The following is a 17,375-nucleotide window of genomic DNA, read 5'->3' as shown; positions in this document are numbered from 1 at the left end:
TACCCAGGAGAGCCTCCTCTGTGAAAGCCCTCGACTCCCTGCAGTGTCTGCCTGTTAATAAAAGCATTCTTTCTAAAGCCCTGTGCTTTTGCCAACGGAGTCTGCAGGGCAAAAGACCCTGTTATCTTCATGATCTTCTTGTTCCCTATAAGCCGTTGTTCCACCTCTTGTCAACAAAGGCTTATTTGGTTGAAGTTCCAAAGATCTAAAGAGAATAAATTGGTGCATCTTCATTTGGTTATTTGGCAGCCAAACACTGGAATGCACTACCTCTTTTTCTTCGAGAAGAGCCATCAGAGAATGTTTTCCAGGAAAAGATTGAAAACTTGGCTCTTCCAGCTCTGAGGTTTCATGCTCATACTACCCCTGTTTCCCCTCTTTCTTTTCTTCCTTCAGCCTTTCTTATGTAGTAGCTCCTAGCGGCGGACACACCAGTTGGTATAACCAGGCGCTTTTTAAATGGTTTTATTGTTTATATTATTATTATTATTACTTATAATGCTGGCCTGTGGTATATTACTTTCTCTGGTGGATGGCAGGAATATGTTTCTGTCTTCCTTATTCTGAGTCTTGACGCGGAAACACACAGTAATTTTGAAAGTAGTTGAAGATATTACCCACAAAGTTGATCAAGAAGCACAGTTTCCTATTGGGCCTTTGTTGATTAACCCTAAAACCAAACTTGCCAATCGAGACTGGTAGAAGTGTCCATGCTGGGTTGTAGTGAGATCACCCTGTTGCACTAAGTGGAAAATACCATTTAGTACATACAGCATCAACATGTTCTGGTGCATAGCCCAAGCACACCTCAGGAAGCAAAGTCTTAAAAGCAGTCAGAAACAAGTTCAATGGCCACGAACACAAGGAGTAAATAGTCCACTGATTATTTATTCAAAAAAATCGTTTTGGATTTTATGAGTTCCATCTTGAGATCATTCATCCTCCTTCATCTGAGGTTTTTATATCACACCATGTCAGAAACTATTTGTCGTCTTTGTTCAGTGCAGGGATAGGCGATAGTGGGCACGGTCTACTGTCTAGAAGTAATAAGTGTAGTCTTTAATGCCATTTCAATGCCTCTTCAGTGGTAGTAAGCACACATTAGCCCTTCCATTTAGTATTTAGTGATCATTTTTAAATGCCATGCTTTCAGTTGACCAGGTTTTTTCTGCAATTTTATTATTGCGATCAAGTATTTTAAGAATGTGAGTATGTTTTGGAATTGTGTATGTAATTACGTCTAGACAATTTTTAACTTATTATATGAACTGAACTTTTGATAGTGGTACTCCAAGATATTTAAAACCCTCGTTAGGCATTTACAGCCCCAACAAAGCTATTACATGTATTTAACTATGCAGTGCTTAGAGCAATTGAAATTGGTCTAAATGGATATAAAATAGGCAATATTGCCATCTTATTGATATTAAAATGTATAATTAGACTTAAATATACTCCATAACCTGTAACTAAGCTTCAGGTGAATTAAAAATAATCTGAATTGATTTAGCACAATTAGTCCCATGCCTCATATTATCTATTCATGGCCCTCTGTGAATATGTCCAGGTTACTCTATCAAAAGCTTTTTCTCCATCAAGCAGGATGATTGTCAGAGGGAGCTGGTAACAGCTGTAATATCAAAGATACCAAATTAAAAAAGTAAAAAGGTAACTGCTCTATTAATGTGGTAGATTGGGTACAAATCCATGTTTATAAGGCAATACTATCTCGGCGATGATCCTGCTCAGGTGTATGGCCATGATTTTAAAATAGTTTTTAGAGTGCTGTTGATTAATGAAATAGCCGTATAAAAACTAGGATTTATAGGCAGTTTATTTTTCATGAGGAATATTATTAAATTAGTCAGTGCCCATGATTAGGGAATTAAAGAGCATAGTTGTACACCTAATTACAGGAGCAATAAGACTACTAATAAAAGGGAAGAAACAGAGTTTAAAATTCATGGCCCATCTGGTTCTACTGCTTTCCCTCCCTACTGCCTTTTCTAACTCTGTAGTTATAGGCACTTCTAATATCTTTTGATCTTCCTCAGTTAGAGCATATCATTTTGTTATCAAAATATTAAGTCTTGCTTTTGGAGCTAACACTTTCTTTGTAGTTTAACCATATTTATAATTTTGAGATTTGTTTATAGTATATTTTCTTGCAAACTTGTTGCCATAGTTATTGTGTATGCTTTTGTGACCAAATATGTTCTTGTAAAAGTTGCTCTCTCCGATCTCTTATTAACAAAGGCTACAATATGTTTAATTTTAGGTCTGCTATTTCTAAATAGAATTTGTTGATTTGGTTTTTGCTCTAGCTTTTGTCTTTTAATTGTATAGCTCTGTGTCGCCCAATGAACACCTAATTCAAAGGCATTCCATACTATATGTAAATCAGTAGATCCTGTATTCATTATCAAAAATCTGGTATCCGATGCTCCATATGTTTAATATATTCTCTGTCTAGGAGAAGAGTTCTCTTGAATTTCTATTTAAATTCCATTTTGTGCATTTTGAACATTTAGTTATAACACCAAAGGGTTATGTCATGAAAGTACTTTAGGTTATTTCTGCATCTGGGATTCATGTATAATGTATGCATGTGATGAAAAGACATATATCAAGATATTTGTTTTACTATGATATGAGTAAAATATGAATTGTGGATCCGTAGAGTGTAATTTAATCCAGGAGCCCACAAGGCCATGTTTCTCTGTAGGTCTGCTATAGTGCCTGACTTTGGATTTTGCCTTTCTAGCCTTGTACTGATTTTCCACATTATCAAGACTGCGGATCAAATCACCAACATTTTTAATGTTTTCGTTCAACCCCTGATAATTAGGGACAATATTATTAACTCACCCATAACATTTGCTAATCCATCTGACTCTTAATTTCAAGAGAGCCCATTGTACAAACTTCCAATATTCACTACTTGCACTCTCATTTTTTTGGGACATCCCTTCTTCCCCCCTCTTGACTCAACCCGTCTGTTGGAAAGTGGATTATTGGTAGGGGCAAATGTAGGTCTGCCACTGGCAATAAGCCCACTAACACAGTATAGGACTCAGAATAGGTGTTAGAAAATATTCCTAAACTCAGTCCTTTGTAACGTGGCTGCAAGCAGGCAGGCTTAACTTCTAAGACAGGCATGTAAAGCATTTTAAAACACCAATTCAGTAAATAATTAAGGCAGAACACAAAATATAAATCCAACATCAATTTATGGAAATAGGAAATATTTGTATCTTTTAAATGACACCAAAACGAAAAATATCCACTGTAGGGAACCAGAGATATGATTTTTTAAAGATTAGTCACTTTCTAGTGCTTAGAAACCAACAGTGCACCCTTTGGTCATTTTGTTGCCTCTGACAGGGACACATTCACCATTAGCAATTGTTCTGTAGTATTTCTCACCAGTTTTGTGCAGCCCCTTCCAGCAGGCTGGGTCCTTTTAGAACTCCTTTCTGAAGTTCTTCTTGCGGGTGCGAAAGTATCCAACACACAATCTAAGGTTCTGGAATCTCCAAGAGGGTCCTTAAAAGAGAGAAACTTCAATTCCCACCATTCACTTGGAAAAAACCCTTCAAAATCCACTGGTAGTACTCCAGGCTGGAGATCCTTTGTCATGATGGTCCAGGTGAGCTCTGTTAACCTTCAGCTGGCAGGGAGTCCACTCTTTAGTCCATTTGAAGCAGATTTGATCCACAGGGCTGTAGTTTCAAATGGTGCAAAAAGGTGGAATCTTCAGAGTGCAGGCCTTAGGAAATACACATCAAAACTCATTTTTATAAGGATCCACCTTATAGACACCTGACCCCCCCCACTCCTGGGTCAACTAGGGGAGACCCTGGGGGTGCCTAATATGCCCAAGCATTGTAAGTTAACCATTTTTAAGTGTCCCAAACACAAAAGCCGAGTTTGGGAACAATTTAATTTTTAAAAGCAGTCCTGTAGCACAGAGCCACTTTTAAAAAGACCTCAGGCTTCAGCAGTGCACACATGCAAGTGCAGAAAGGGCTGCTGGCCTCTAAACTGCCATGCCCTTTTATTATACTAGGGATTTATAGGTATTTTCAATCCCCCTGCCCTATTATGTACTAGGGCCCTATGGGGTAGGTCATATCAATCACAGGAGTACCCCAACCCTTAGCATACCCTAGTGTATGTAGGTGTTTTCACCATATTCTAACTGTTTTCAGCATAGCAGTGGCGCTGGACCTGGTTTGACAGAGCCCAGGGTCAGTCAGAGTCAGTTAGCACCAGTACCAGTCAGCAAAAAGTTGGGGGGTGCCCAGGGCACAGGATGAGTTTGCAACACCGTCCGTCCCATCCCCATACCCTTTTCCACCAACCTTCCTTGCATCCATTCCCGAGGTCCCATCCGTGTACGCTTGTAACCTTCAATAGATCGAATATTTACTTTTGTGAAAACATCCCCACCACAGCTGTTTCTGGGCTTCCTTGTGTCCACACTTATCGTCCTGTTCACCTTCCCTTCCCAAACAGCTATTTATATATTCAGCAAAATGTGTTTCATCCCATGGTACTTAGAAAATCTTTCCTGTAATCTTTAAGATAAACATGTAGACATTGGATTCTTGTGTAACCTTTGCACTTGCTGGACCCAATTAAAACAGCTTGACTCTTCTTATCTTGGAGTGGTTTAATAATTTGCTGCATTTGCCATCTCATTTTAGCAGTCATATGACAAACTCAGATCTTGCCAAAAAATGTCTATGATCAATGCAGCAGATGAGTGTTCAATCAGTTCTACGAGGCACTGATCTCACCCCTGAGATATTTGCCGAAGGGGGAAATAGTTGGTACAGTGTTATACGCTAAATGGATAATTTAGCAGGATGGACTGAAGGTTTAGCCCCACAGATGAGTACATAGCCATGGGAAGGGTCTTTTGATCCACGTGACATGTTACTTCCACTTACAAAGGAAGCAGAGAAATGGATTAGGTCCTTTTAGAAAAAAACTGAAGACATCACTCTGGCAGTTGTGGACATAAAGCGTTTACCTAGGTCTCTTATAGGAGATGAGACAGATATCGTTTTCCATAAGGCTTGGGTGAGAAATGTTACCCTGACTAAAACTAGACATGATGGTTCTCCATTCAGCTTAGTCCAGATTGTGGTCTGGGATCAGCTGAGGAAGAAGTATCCTGATAGGCTAGGCACCGGGTCCCTCATGGCTCAATCAATGAAGCAGAATGAAGGACCCACTCAGTTTCTTAGCAGGATGAAAGAAAAATGTACTCAATAAGTAGGTAAGGGTCGGGAAGTAACAGGGGGAAATGCTGTGTTGTTTTATAATGTAGTGAAGAATAATTTACCCTCTGATGTACAGGATAATCTAGACAATATAGTGGCTTTGGAAACCAAATCCTGGAAAGAGATACAGATGCATATACTCCATTTCTGCAAAACAAAAACAGGAGAAAGACAGAGGCAAACATGATTTAACAGTGAAGCAGCAGCCCCATTGGTGCAGCAAAAGTTGGCAAAGAAGGGAGCAGCAGAAGGGGCTATAGTAGCAGCCACCACTCAAATGACTGGAACATCTGTGGGATCAGTCCCAGGGACTGCCCAAAACTGTATCAACAAGAGCAGGATGGTGTCAGGGCACCAGGAAGAAGCAGAGGAGGACCAGGAGGTATAAGAAGAGGCAGGATAGGTCCCCAGAGGATGGATCAAACAAGTCATTGTCACAGATATAGGCATTCCATTAAAGATTGCCGGACTAAGAGATGGGATAAACAAAATGGAAGGACAGAGGTTTACAGTCAGCCAGGGAAAACAGAAGCACAGCCACAGTCAAACTCGCAATAATATATGTACTTAAGAAACCACAAAGTACACAGCAACCAGTAATGCCTCCTCAAGTACAGCAAATGCAGCCACAACAATGTTACCAAAAACCCGCAAATTATGTGGGAGGAAATTTGCAACGAAGGTGACCACATAGTGGTTCCATGTGTCCAGTACTGTCAGTGATAGACAGGCCAGATGAGGAACATACTGTGGCTGTATCTATCAATAACAAAATGTATACATTCCTTATAGATTCAGGAGCAACCTAATCTTGTATTAGAGAGGAAGACCTTCCAGTTTCTAATAGATCAATGGACACACAAGGATTCTTAGGGGTGGGAATGAGGGTTCAGTTTACTAAGCAAGAGGAGATGGACATAGGAGGGAGGTACATTGATGGATGTTTACTGTTCTCTAGAGCTGCCATAGCTAATCTATTGGGTAGAGATCTTATTGCTAAATTAAACTTGACCATTTTTTTAGTCTGATGGTGCTATGATTTGTTCTACTCTGGAGTTCCTCCTTCAAGAATAATGGCTAGATTCTTATACTGGAGATATCAAATCAGAGCTTGACCCACTTACATAGAAACATTTACCACAGCTGTATGCACAATAATAGCAGAAACACCAGAGTTATTGGGAAGGGAGGTCCAGTTACCTAAAGAGTTCATTTTCTGTCTACAAAGGCAAGATTTGTGGATATCTGACAATGAATAGGTATTGCAAATAGAGGCCTTAGAGATAACACATACTTATGGCGCTCTCATAACTTGTGATCACAACCATGTCTTATGGGCACATGTTATATTCAGTGAGCCGTTTAAAATGATTAAGGAAATACTGGATGATCAACTGTTAGATAATGATTATAAGAAAACAGTTATAGTCTTTCAGGCTGACAAACTGTTGAGAATAGTATTGGAAGTAAGGACACCAACACCAGGTAGAGTCTTTCATTCTATTTGGGACGAGGATCTTTCCTGAGTACCAGACACCTTGTGGCCTGAGGGTCCCCATGGTGTTGGCCTTATTTGTACTGCTACTCATTTCAGAATTACATTGAAGGAAGTTGCTATCCTACCTAGGGTGAGACAGTATCCTTTTTCCAAAAAAGCAGAGGAGGACATTGTCCCTACTATACAGGTGTTACTAGAGCAAGGAGTAATTTACTGTGGAGTTTCTCCGTGTAATACCCCTATTTACCCGGCTAAGAAATCCAAGGATAAAACGTGCCATATGGTTCAAGACCTGAGCCCCCTGAATGATATAATGTCATAGATCTTAAGAATGTTTTCTTTAGTACCCTTCTCCATCCTGTCATGATTTGACATTGCTCTCCTATCGCAGAACACAATATTTGTATTCCCGTCTGCCTCAATAGTATTGTGAGCCCCCTAGCATTTTCATCAGATGGTGAAAAATTACCTGTCAAACTTTCATTGTTTCAATATGTTGGTGACATATTGATTTGCAGTCCTATAGAACAACAGTGTAGGAAAGAAATTACATTTCTTTTGGTTACTCTCGCACAGAGAGGATTCAAGGTAGAGAAAGACAAAGTTCAGTATTGTCAGGAGGAAGTCCATTACATAAGACAATTACTGGCAGCTTCTGGTTGACGAGTAACTCCTGAGAGAACAGCATCTACACGCCAAATGACTGAGCCAGTACTGTTAATGGAATGCAGAAGTTTCTGGCCTCTGTAACTATGTGAGATCATGGGTGTTTGATTACAATACTTTAATAGATCCTTTGCTGGCTTCTATTAAACAAGCAAAAGACAGAAACAGTAAGCTAGGATAACATAGACACCAGAAATAAGGGAAACATTTCAGAAATTAAAAACTGAGATAACAAACTCCCAAGTTTTGGGCGTTCTGATTTTAGAAGGAGTTTTATCTCTTTTGTCATTACAATGGTCAAGTGATGACAGCTGTCCTTATGCAAAAATATCCCCTAGGACATAAACCAATTTCATACTGTAGTGGACAGTTGGATTCAATGATGAGAGGACATTATCCTTGCGAGCAAGCGCTTTCCACTACAGCTTTTTCAGTACTGAAGAGCACCCCCATTGTCATGGGGGCACCTTTCATCCTGCAGAAAATGCAGTATTTCCTATTTTTCAGAACGCTAAGACTACTTTAACTACACAGAGAGTATCAGGGTATGAAGTGATACTGTCACTACCATCTTTGAAGGTTGTAAAGTGTCACACTTGAATCCTGCGCCATTTTTTGCTCATATACTCCTAATGAATGTAGTCAAGCAGCAGACAATCCTATTCCCAGTAGAATTGTCTATTTTGTTGATGCTTCCTATACTATTGACCAGGACACAGGAGTAAGACACAGTACAGCAGTAGCAAGGGCAGAATATCTTGATTCTACAGGCACACTCCACACAGTGGGGCAGTTAACCCTGCCAGCATATTATTCTGCAGGAGCGGCAGAACTGATAGCCTTGATAGTGGCTCTTAAACACGGAATAGGGAAAGTCAGCACAATCTATTCAGATTTGGCTTATGTAACTAACATTGTACATTCTAGCATTATGAGATGGAGCTGGAGAGGTATCCTTAAGTCATACGCAAGTCCTATTAGTCATAGGAATCTCTTAAAGGCTTTGATAGAGGCACTTGCTTTACCACAGACAGTGGCCGCTGTGAAATGTGTGGCACATACAAATGGACAGGAATTTGTGTCACTGGGTAATGCATATGCGGATTGGAGAGCCAAAGACGCAACTAGGCTTGCACCCCCCATCTGTGCCATCAAGTTCACAACATGTCCCTGTTTTAGTGGCCCAGATTGCCTCGTCATCTGAGTCTGAAGCAAGCGCTACCACAGATAATGTTACACCTCATTATGCTTAGACAGTGGGTTTACATCTTTGAGAGTTACAGGAAGCTGCTTCATTGTATGCAAAACAGTTATGGAAGACTAGAGGGGGCTCCCAGTCATGGGACGATTTAATCTATGGACAAGTATCTACAGGTAAACCAGTGATGCCTCAGGCTTTACTTATGATAATTCTTGATCAACTGCATTTACCAGCCTATATTGGGAGAGACCATTTGTCTATGCAAATACAACAAGACTGTTTTTTTCCCAATTTGCATTACATGCTTACTATGTACCTTGATAATTGCACTGTTTGTCAATAATTCTTTCCAAAACCCACACTGAAGGTGGAAAATTCTATGTAAACACAACCATAGGGTCCTTTTAGAGCTTGCCATCTTGACTTTATAGATATGACAGACAGGTGCAACAACTATTGGTATCTCATGTTTGTGGTTTGTCATTTTTCTTGATGGGTTGAAGCAGAACCATGCGTCCGTGTGATGATAAGTCAGCTGCTAAGTTTCTGATCCATAAGGTAATCCCCCGCTGGGGAATTCCAGAAGGGATAAGATCTGATAATGGTACCCACGTTGTTGATGCAATTTTCACACGTCTCATGACAATGTTAGGAATCAAGCGTAAACTATCTTCTGTTTATTATCCCCAGAGCAATGGCATTGTTGATCGCCTAAACGGCGTACTGAAGAATAAAATAAGCAAGTTTTGCACCACGTGGCATAAAAATTGATTGTATTGCTTACCATTAGCACTATTCTCTCTTAGGAATATGCCTAGTTTTGATCACCACCTGACACCCAACAGATAGTGACTGGGAGACTCATGAATACACCAATACCTGTCACTAGAAGTAAGGGATAGGCAGAAAGCACAGCTTAACTTTTGAATGATTACATGCATGACTTTCTCTCTGAAATAACAAAAGCTGTAAAGTTCATTTCTAAATAAAGCAAAGGAAAAGCACGCCACCGCTGAGGTCGACCTCCCAGTTATGCACATAGGTGACGAGGTATATGGAAAGCCCGAAATTCGACGGTGCTTTTACCATGACGATGGCCACCCCCATTGCCTTCAAGGTAGATGGCAGGAAGACATGGATCCATCTATCGTAGGGATACCCAAAGTACGGCCCAGGGGCCGCATGTGGCCCTAAAGACATTTATTTGTGGCCCCCCTGGTGAACAGCAGCCCTGGGCTGCTGGTCTTGACAGAGCAGGAACTTTCAGAAAGCTGTGGAACAAATGAGTTTCCTTTATTTACATGTTAACTAAAGTAGCAGTAAAGAAGAAAATAATTTGTCCTGGACAACTTATCTTTAGGAACAACTTTAGATTTAAAGACATCTTGCACTAAACATGCAAAAACATGATACACTTTTTTTAAAGTTTGCAGAGAGTTAATGTTATTAACATGCATGAGCGTTACTTTGACTTTAATTCTTGATGCATGAGAATAGAGTGTTGGTGGCAGACAGAAGTCACATGAAGGCTTGGTTTTCTGCTTCGCATCCCCCCATGCCCACCTTTCATCACCTCAACCCTCGCCCTGCTGGCATCAGCGCGGCCCCTGGGCATGCCACAGAGAGTACTTTGGTGCCCTCGTCGACATGTATGTGAGTACCCATGTTCTATCGAATGTTCGGATAAACCATGCATCATGTCAAGTGCCATCAGCAATGTAAATCGAACAAAAGGGGCTAATCTATTAGCGACTTGCAAAATATGGTTAGCGACTTGCTATTAGGAAGGGGCGTGCTAAGGGCGTCCCTTCTTAATAGCGAGTCCATACCCAATTTATGATTGTTTTGCAACAGTAATTGCGGTTGCAAAACACTCGTAGTTTACTACCCTTCTCAGAAAGGTAGTAAGCCACTCGCAAATGAGAAGGGGTCCCCAGGTGACCCCTTCCCCTTTGTCAATGGATGCACAAATATTTTTTAAGAGCATGCAGTGGTCCCAGGGAACACTGCCTGCCCTTAAAAAATTAAACTGAAAAGTTTCATTTTTCTTTTTTAAATGCATCCCATTTTCCTTTAAGTAAAACAGGCTGCATTATATCTTAAAAACTGCTTTATTGACAACGCAGTCCCAGACATGGTGGTATGCTGACACCAGCAGGCCACCATCCCTGGGAGTGCTAACCTTTCCCAATGGGGTTTCGTATTGCGACTGTCTCGATTTGCGAGTCGCAAACTTCAATGGTCGTACATCTGGCCCCATATCTTTTACATCTCCACCTGTGTAGGATTAAGGCCCGAATGCAGCCAACACGTTAGGGTGGTACCGTTTCTAGGTAATGCTACAAAATATGGCTCATTAGAAGAAGTTTTGAATATCCTTACAGACAGGCAGGACATTAAGGATGAGATAGCACAAAGAAAAAAGGTTGTCCTGACACTGCCGAAGGGATGCAAATGGTCTTAGGTTTAGGGTTTTTAGGAGTAACACGCCTACCCACTGAGTGTAATAATTATTTAGTAAATCATTTACCCCCAGACTGTGTTTGTAGGCCAGGATTTAGAGTTACTGGATCTGTTTTTGCTCATGGACAGTGGCATTCCGATATTGAATTCTCTTCATGGGCCACGTCTTTATGGAATGGTACTGATATTAATCAGGATGCAGTAAAAAAGTGTGTACGTATATGGGATAATAATGTTTCGTGATGCACTTGTATGGATAGTAAAGTAAGTCCACAGACAGTCATGAGATTAACGTCTGTTTATGTTTCAGAGGAAACAGCACCGTTAATGTAGGATATAATGCCAACTGCAGTACCACTATAGATAACACCTCTATGCAAGGGGGCACCTGTAGCCTCACAGACTATTATTGCCGTGTGGAGAACTACTGTATGCTCAGTTACTGCTGAACTGGAATGGACTCGGCACACTGGTAACCTTGAACGTCCCTGTTATGGTAATTCCAGGAGAAAATCTGTCAATGATACATGAACATACTATAATCCATCCAACAACATTGGTCCTTCATGACTGAAGGAGAAGAGCTGCAGAATATTATGGCACAACCACTTGGAATGATGTTCCTCAAGAGTACAAGTTGTTTAATGATGTTCAGTTGTTCTTTGTTTGTTCAGGCAAAGGCAACTGCTCGATGGATGCAGATAACTCGATGGAAACTGCTGAAATGCATCAATACCATAATAGATGGATTTAATGCCACATTATAAGAGCTGCATGCCATAAGAATGATGTAGGAATGATGTTTAAGTAGCATCATTATATAATTGACCCTTTAAAGGTCATGGAAGGAGAAATATGTACCAAGTTAGGAACTGCCTGTTGTCACCTATGTCCCAGCGCATGATGCAGACAATGGAATTTTGTCAGAGGCTATACAAACTTTGCATAATCTACAGAAGGAAATGGTAGATGAAGGAGGTGTCCCAGATAATTGGCTAAACTGGTGGTTTACTTTACCAGCATCCTGGTTGCCTGGACTTTTAAAACCTTTAATGCCAGCTTTTGTGACATTGTTGTTGATAAGTTGTGGTATTCAATTAATTTTAACATGCTGCCAAAGGATCAGTACAGAGCTAGGAGGGATGTTTACAGTTAGGACCTACACGAGTAGTAGTTGCTCAGGGTAATGCATATCATCTAGTGCCAAGTGTAGACCCAGGATTAGAGCCAGTAGTTGAAATATCAATTAGAGAGGGGAAAGTTAGAGAGGAAACTAAATGTGAAGAAGTTGCGCTACTGTAGAAACACGTAGAGAATGTCACAGAGTTATGTGCAATGAAAGATCAATGAAGGCCCAAAGCCCAAAGCGATGCAAGACAGCTGGAGAGTTCACAAGGAAATAGAGGGCATGATCAACAAGGTCTTAGTTAAAGGCAAACCAGTGTTTGCAAGCCTGAAGGAATTAATAGTCACAGCACAACAAGCACGTATTCTGTTCTCTCAGCAAATTGAATACGTGAATGAAAAATTGGAGCCGGAGTCAGAGTTAGTCAAGAGTACAAATAGCCATATGTATTAATCAAAATTGCATTCGCAAACGCCGAAATTCACAGAATTCCGGCGTTTGCGAATGCAATTTTGCCAAATGGTATGTATTAATGCAAAATAAGGAATCGCAAAATTTGCGATTCCTTATTTTGCGATTGCATTTAAGGAATCGCAAATTTTGCGATTCCTTAAATGCAATGTAAGAAGCACCAAAAAAGTGCAATTTGGCCTTAAGGAATCGCAAATTACCACCAACTTAAAATTGGTGGTAATTCGCAATTTCTTTGAAAAATCCACTTTTTTGCATTTTTCAAAGTGCAATGTGAAGCGCATGCATGCCCTTAGTATTCCTTAATTTGCGAACCGCAATTAAGGAATATTAAGAAATCGCTAAAAAATTGCGATTTTTTAGATACATCCCTATTTGCAATTCTCAAATAGCGATTTCTAAAAAAATCGCTATTTGAGAATCGCAAATCAGGATGTTGATACATATGGCCCATAGGATCTTGTAAGACGTTCTGGGAGCAGAACAATAAAACACAGACGTACTCACATGCATACGACAGAAGCAAGTACATGGTTTGTTAAGCATTGTTATAATTACAATAAAAAATGTGAAGAGGAGGACACAAGTGATGTGATGTTTTTGTAATAAGAGTCTTGTCATTTTCTTTACCTCTTCCCCCAACATGACTGTTTTTGTCAGTTTGAGTTTGCACTTGTGAGATTGGATTATTGATTGCTATTTTGTTTTGTAGCTGTATCTCCCCAAAATTGGGTGATGTTGGTTCAGTTTGTGTTTGCTCTTGTAAGGCCATCTGCACTTGTGGCTGATCCATATGCATTATATTCTGCCCTTGCAGTTCTCTTTTGGTCACTATAATGGAACTGCAGTTTCCAGAATGCTTTTGGTCAGTAACAGTTTGCTGTTTTTGTTTTTTTAATACACCACAGATTTCTGAGTCTTGCCCTGTACCGAGCCCTCTAGAAAATCTCTGCTTGAATTACCTGAGGTTAGTCTCTGCATTGTCGTTTCTTCCATCTGCAATGTCCCTTCATTGGTCAGATGCGTTATTGATGAGGTGGCAACCAAGTTGAAATCCAGCCTAGCATCCTCTTTATTCACCTTAGACGTTCCTTGTGTTGCCATTAAATCGGTAACCTGTAGCATCAGCATTTCCGGCATCTGTGCAGCAGGAGACAGCAAGATCTTTGCAACTCCCTGCAGTCCACTGGCCTTGAGGAATTCCGGTGAGTCACAAAGAAAGAAGTTTGAAATGTTCGCTTTTGTGTGGTCTCTTCCATTACCACTCAATACATGGGGATGATCAGTTGTGATGTCCTTCTGCCACTGCCCAGATCCACCAGTTCCAGCACCAAGGAGCACTGACTGCTTTCAGGGCCAATACAACATACGGGGGTACAAGGTGTGCGGTAATACTCACCTGCTGTATGCATTGAGTATTACAGTTGATGCGGGGTTGTACATGAATCAGATGCCATGCAGAGGTGAAGGACATCTCTCTAACCCTGGAACCTGTTTATTTCTGACTTTGTGACATCGTGATGACAGGACTTAGAGAGGTCAGAAGGCTTTGTGGCTGTGCTAAGTGGTCATCGTCATTTCAGAGAATACATCCATTCAGGATGTTTCTTAAAGTAAATTTTCAGATTCATTATGCAGGTGGGTTTTGAGACTGGAAGGTAATATTGGATATCGTGGCATATTAGTGCATCAATGGATTTAGCAGTATTTAGGTAGGTTGCATATACTATTTGAATAATTAGTAGGGGTGACTTGAACACGTGGAGTTTTACTTCACGGTATTTTGTGGAGCTACATGAAAACTCTGTGAGATTCCTCAGAAGGCTGCGAACAAGTGGAATTCAGTACCGTTTGCAGCTCGTGCTGACTTTTAGCGCTGGGAGCTTGTTCCGTGCTGCAAAATCATTGCAAATAGTACCAGGCAGCTAGCCAAAGGGCGCTGCTTCGTTGTTTGCTGCTGTTCGAGAAGATTTTCTACTCGAACAGCAGCTTTCTCATTGTGAACGCAGAATATCTTGCCAGGTGCCCTCAGAGGTCTCCTGCCTCACGAAACTCACGCTAATGACGTCAATTCTCACTCGTGCATGCCAACTTACCGTTGGCGAGCCTCGTGTGTGAAATAACTCTATCATCGTGAGTTGGCCAAGTTTTTCCAGAACTCTGTATTACAAGTGTTTAAACAGATTGGCCAAAACTCTGCTAACTCCACCGGAGGAGCTGCAAGTATCCCCCATTCCTAATAAGTAGGGAGAGCGGATTACACCTTGCCAGATTCTGAGTCATACTAGGTGTGTATCCCCATTAGAGGAATCCAGCTGGGTAACTTGTTTGTTTGAAAGAGAACAATCTGAGAATTTTTAGCACAGTCCTTATCTAGCACTCAGGAAGGGCAGGAGATGCGAAGATACCCTGTTTGGTTGAACGTGAGTTCTTTACTAAATAAATGTAATTATAAATAGAGGAATAACAGAGGATCCCTGTAGCCCTGGTAGAGAATTCCAAAAAGTATTTAGGTAAGACCATATCAGTGAGAATATTTATTCTGACCCGTGCCACTGTGCTTTGAAACAATTTGATTCATGGCTTGCCTAATTCAGATAATGCAAATAAAAACCAAATAACTCCCCAGTTACTGACTTGGTGTTTTACAAATTACCATTTCACACAGTACAAACAGATTCGTAGTTTACTAAAAAAAAAAAGGAAGTGTAGTAGGAGTAAACAACTGAAACACTGGAAGAAAACATGAATTTCATGAATTTAGTAGATGTTTACTTAACACACTCTGCAATCATATGACTGTCCATGTAGATTCATGTTAGATATTACCTTCAACTGGAAAGTTGAATATGGACAAGTTATTTTGTCCACCTATCTGTGTTAAAAAATGTTAATATTGTTTTTCTGCAAATTATTTGTCTCATTTTACTACCTTCTATCTGACACCAACTGCAAAATTCCTCTTCCTTTTTATAATTCTTAGGGCTAATATGAACAATATTGTAAAAAAATATCTTTTTTAATAGTTGCTTTGAACCTGTTCAGCATTATTTTGAAAAGTCAACGGACTATTTTTTGATTTTTTTGTATCAGACATCTGTGTCAGTCTTTCCGTCAGGTATTTCACTCTGGAAATCTGTGTATACTTATCTTGTCACAGAGGGGTCCTTTAGCAAGGAGTTTTTCTCTAGTTGCTTAGCAGATGAACATGAAGTTCAGAACCACGGGGCCTTATGAAGGTGTAGTTCTATAATGAAAAACTGACAATTGAAAATCAAATGCCACATGTGCCCTCAAAGCTACAAATCATAAAATCATGATGATAGCAACGTTGCTCTTTCTTTTGTAGGGGTGCATTATAATCATGGTTAGACTGCATCCACATATAATCTGTTGTTGTATTAACATTTAGATATTATAATGTAGATTGTAATATGGTGTAAGAGAAGTGTTAGAGATTTTTTTCATGTAATCAAAGACTTAACGTTGTAAATGTGCATGTTTAGATGAATCCTATATGTGTGAAGTGTATCCATGACTACTGAACATTTATGTTAATGGTTCATATATGTCCATGTTTTAAATGTATTGTTCTTATGTGAGCCGAACTCGGGAGGCCTAACTTTCATTTCTCAATGTTTGCTCTTATGGTGAAGTTGTTAATTAGAATTTATATGACTGTGGAATATTTTCTTTTCCACATTTCTGCTGCAGGTGCAAGAATTCCTCCTCGCTCGCCTGGATGTGCTATTACTTCATAGAAAGTTACCTACAGGGAGGTGTGCAACTGGATGAGGTGATCATGTGATGCATTTGGGGGTGTGATTTTCGACTTTTGTATTGGGATCAGGGATAGAGTCTGGAGACCTCTGCCTTACCTGGGGAGGGGAGAGTATCTTTGAACGTGCTCTGTAGCTTTATGCTGCTTGACCCATTTAAAGTCAGTGTGCTTCTTAGGAAGTCTTCACATGCCTACACCTTTCTGGGATGTCATGTTAGGGGTAGTGTAGGGACAGATTAATGTTTTTGTTTACGAACCGTCAATAAAGAAAGCTCTTGATATGGTATCTTAATTGTTTGAGTCCTGATTTTGTAATTGCTTGCTCTGTACGCAGATTTGGTTTCATATTAGTACCCATGTATTTTTACACTCTTGTTATGAGGTGTCTATATGTCCTACTTTTCTTGCCTTTATAATAAATACATTAAAATCTGGTTTAGGAATCCGTGTTCCTTTAGTTTCATGGGCAATGGTAATGTATAATTGACTAATGATTTTTCTCTCCTCCACACTTGCAAATCAGGCAACAAAGATTATCGCCCTGGGGTTCCAGAGTGAGTCTAGAACGTGGAACCCGGCTCCATCAATGGTCTCCAGACCACAGCGATCGCCACAGCAGTACCACTGACATCTGATCCAATCTCCAATCCAGATCCACTTCGGCCAAACAAGCATTCTCACTGCTTAAAATAATTATCTTCCTCTTGAATCACTTTCTGGAGAGCTTCTGCTTTCCTCAAAACGTAAGTGCATCTTCTCTTTTGTCTAACAACTTTGTAATCTTTGCCAAAACCCACTGCAACAGAAAACACCCTATTGCCTATCCTACTTTCACCACTCTTTTTTCTTCTCAAGTCAACACAAACTTTCACTACAGC

Source organism: Lissotriton helveticus, chromosome 5_1 (assembly GCF_964261635.1).
Source record: "Lissotriton helveticus chromosome 5_1, aLisHel1.1, whole genome shotgun sequence".
NCBI classification, from domain to species: domain Eukaryota; kingdom Metazoa; phylum Chordata; class Amphibia; order Caudata; family Salamandridae; genus Lissotriton; species Lissotriton helveticus.
The sequence above is the reverse complement of the archived record's forward strand: the minus strand, read 5'-3'. Positions refer to the sequence as shown.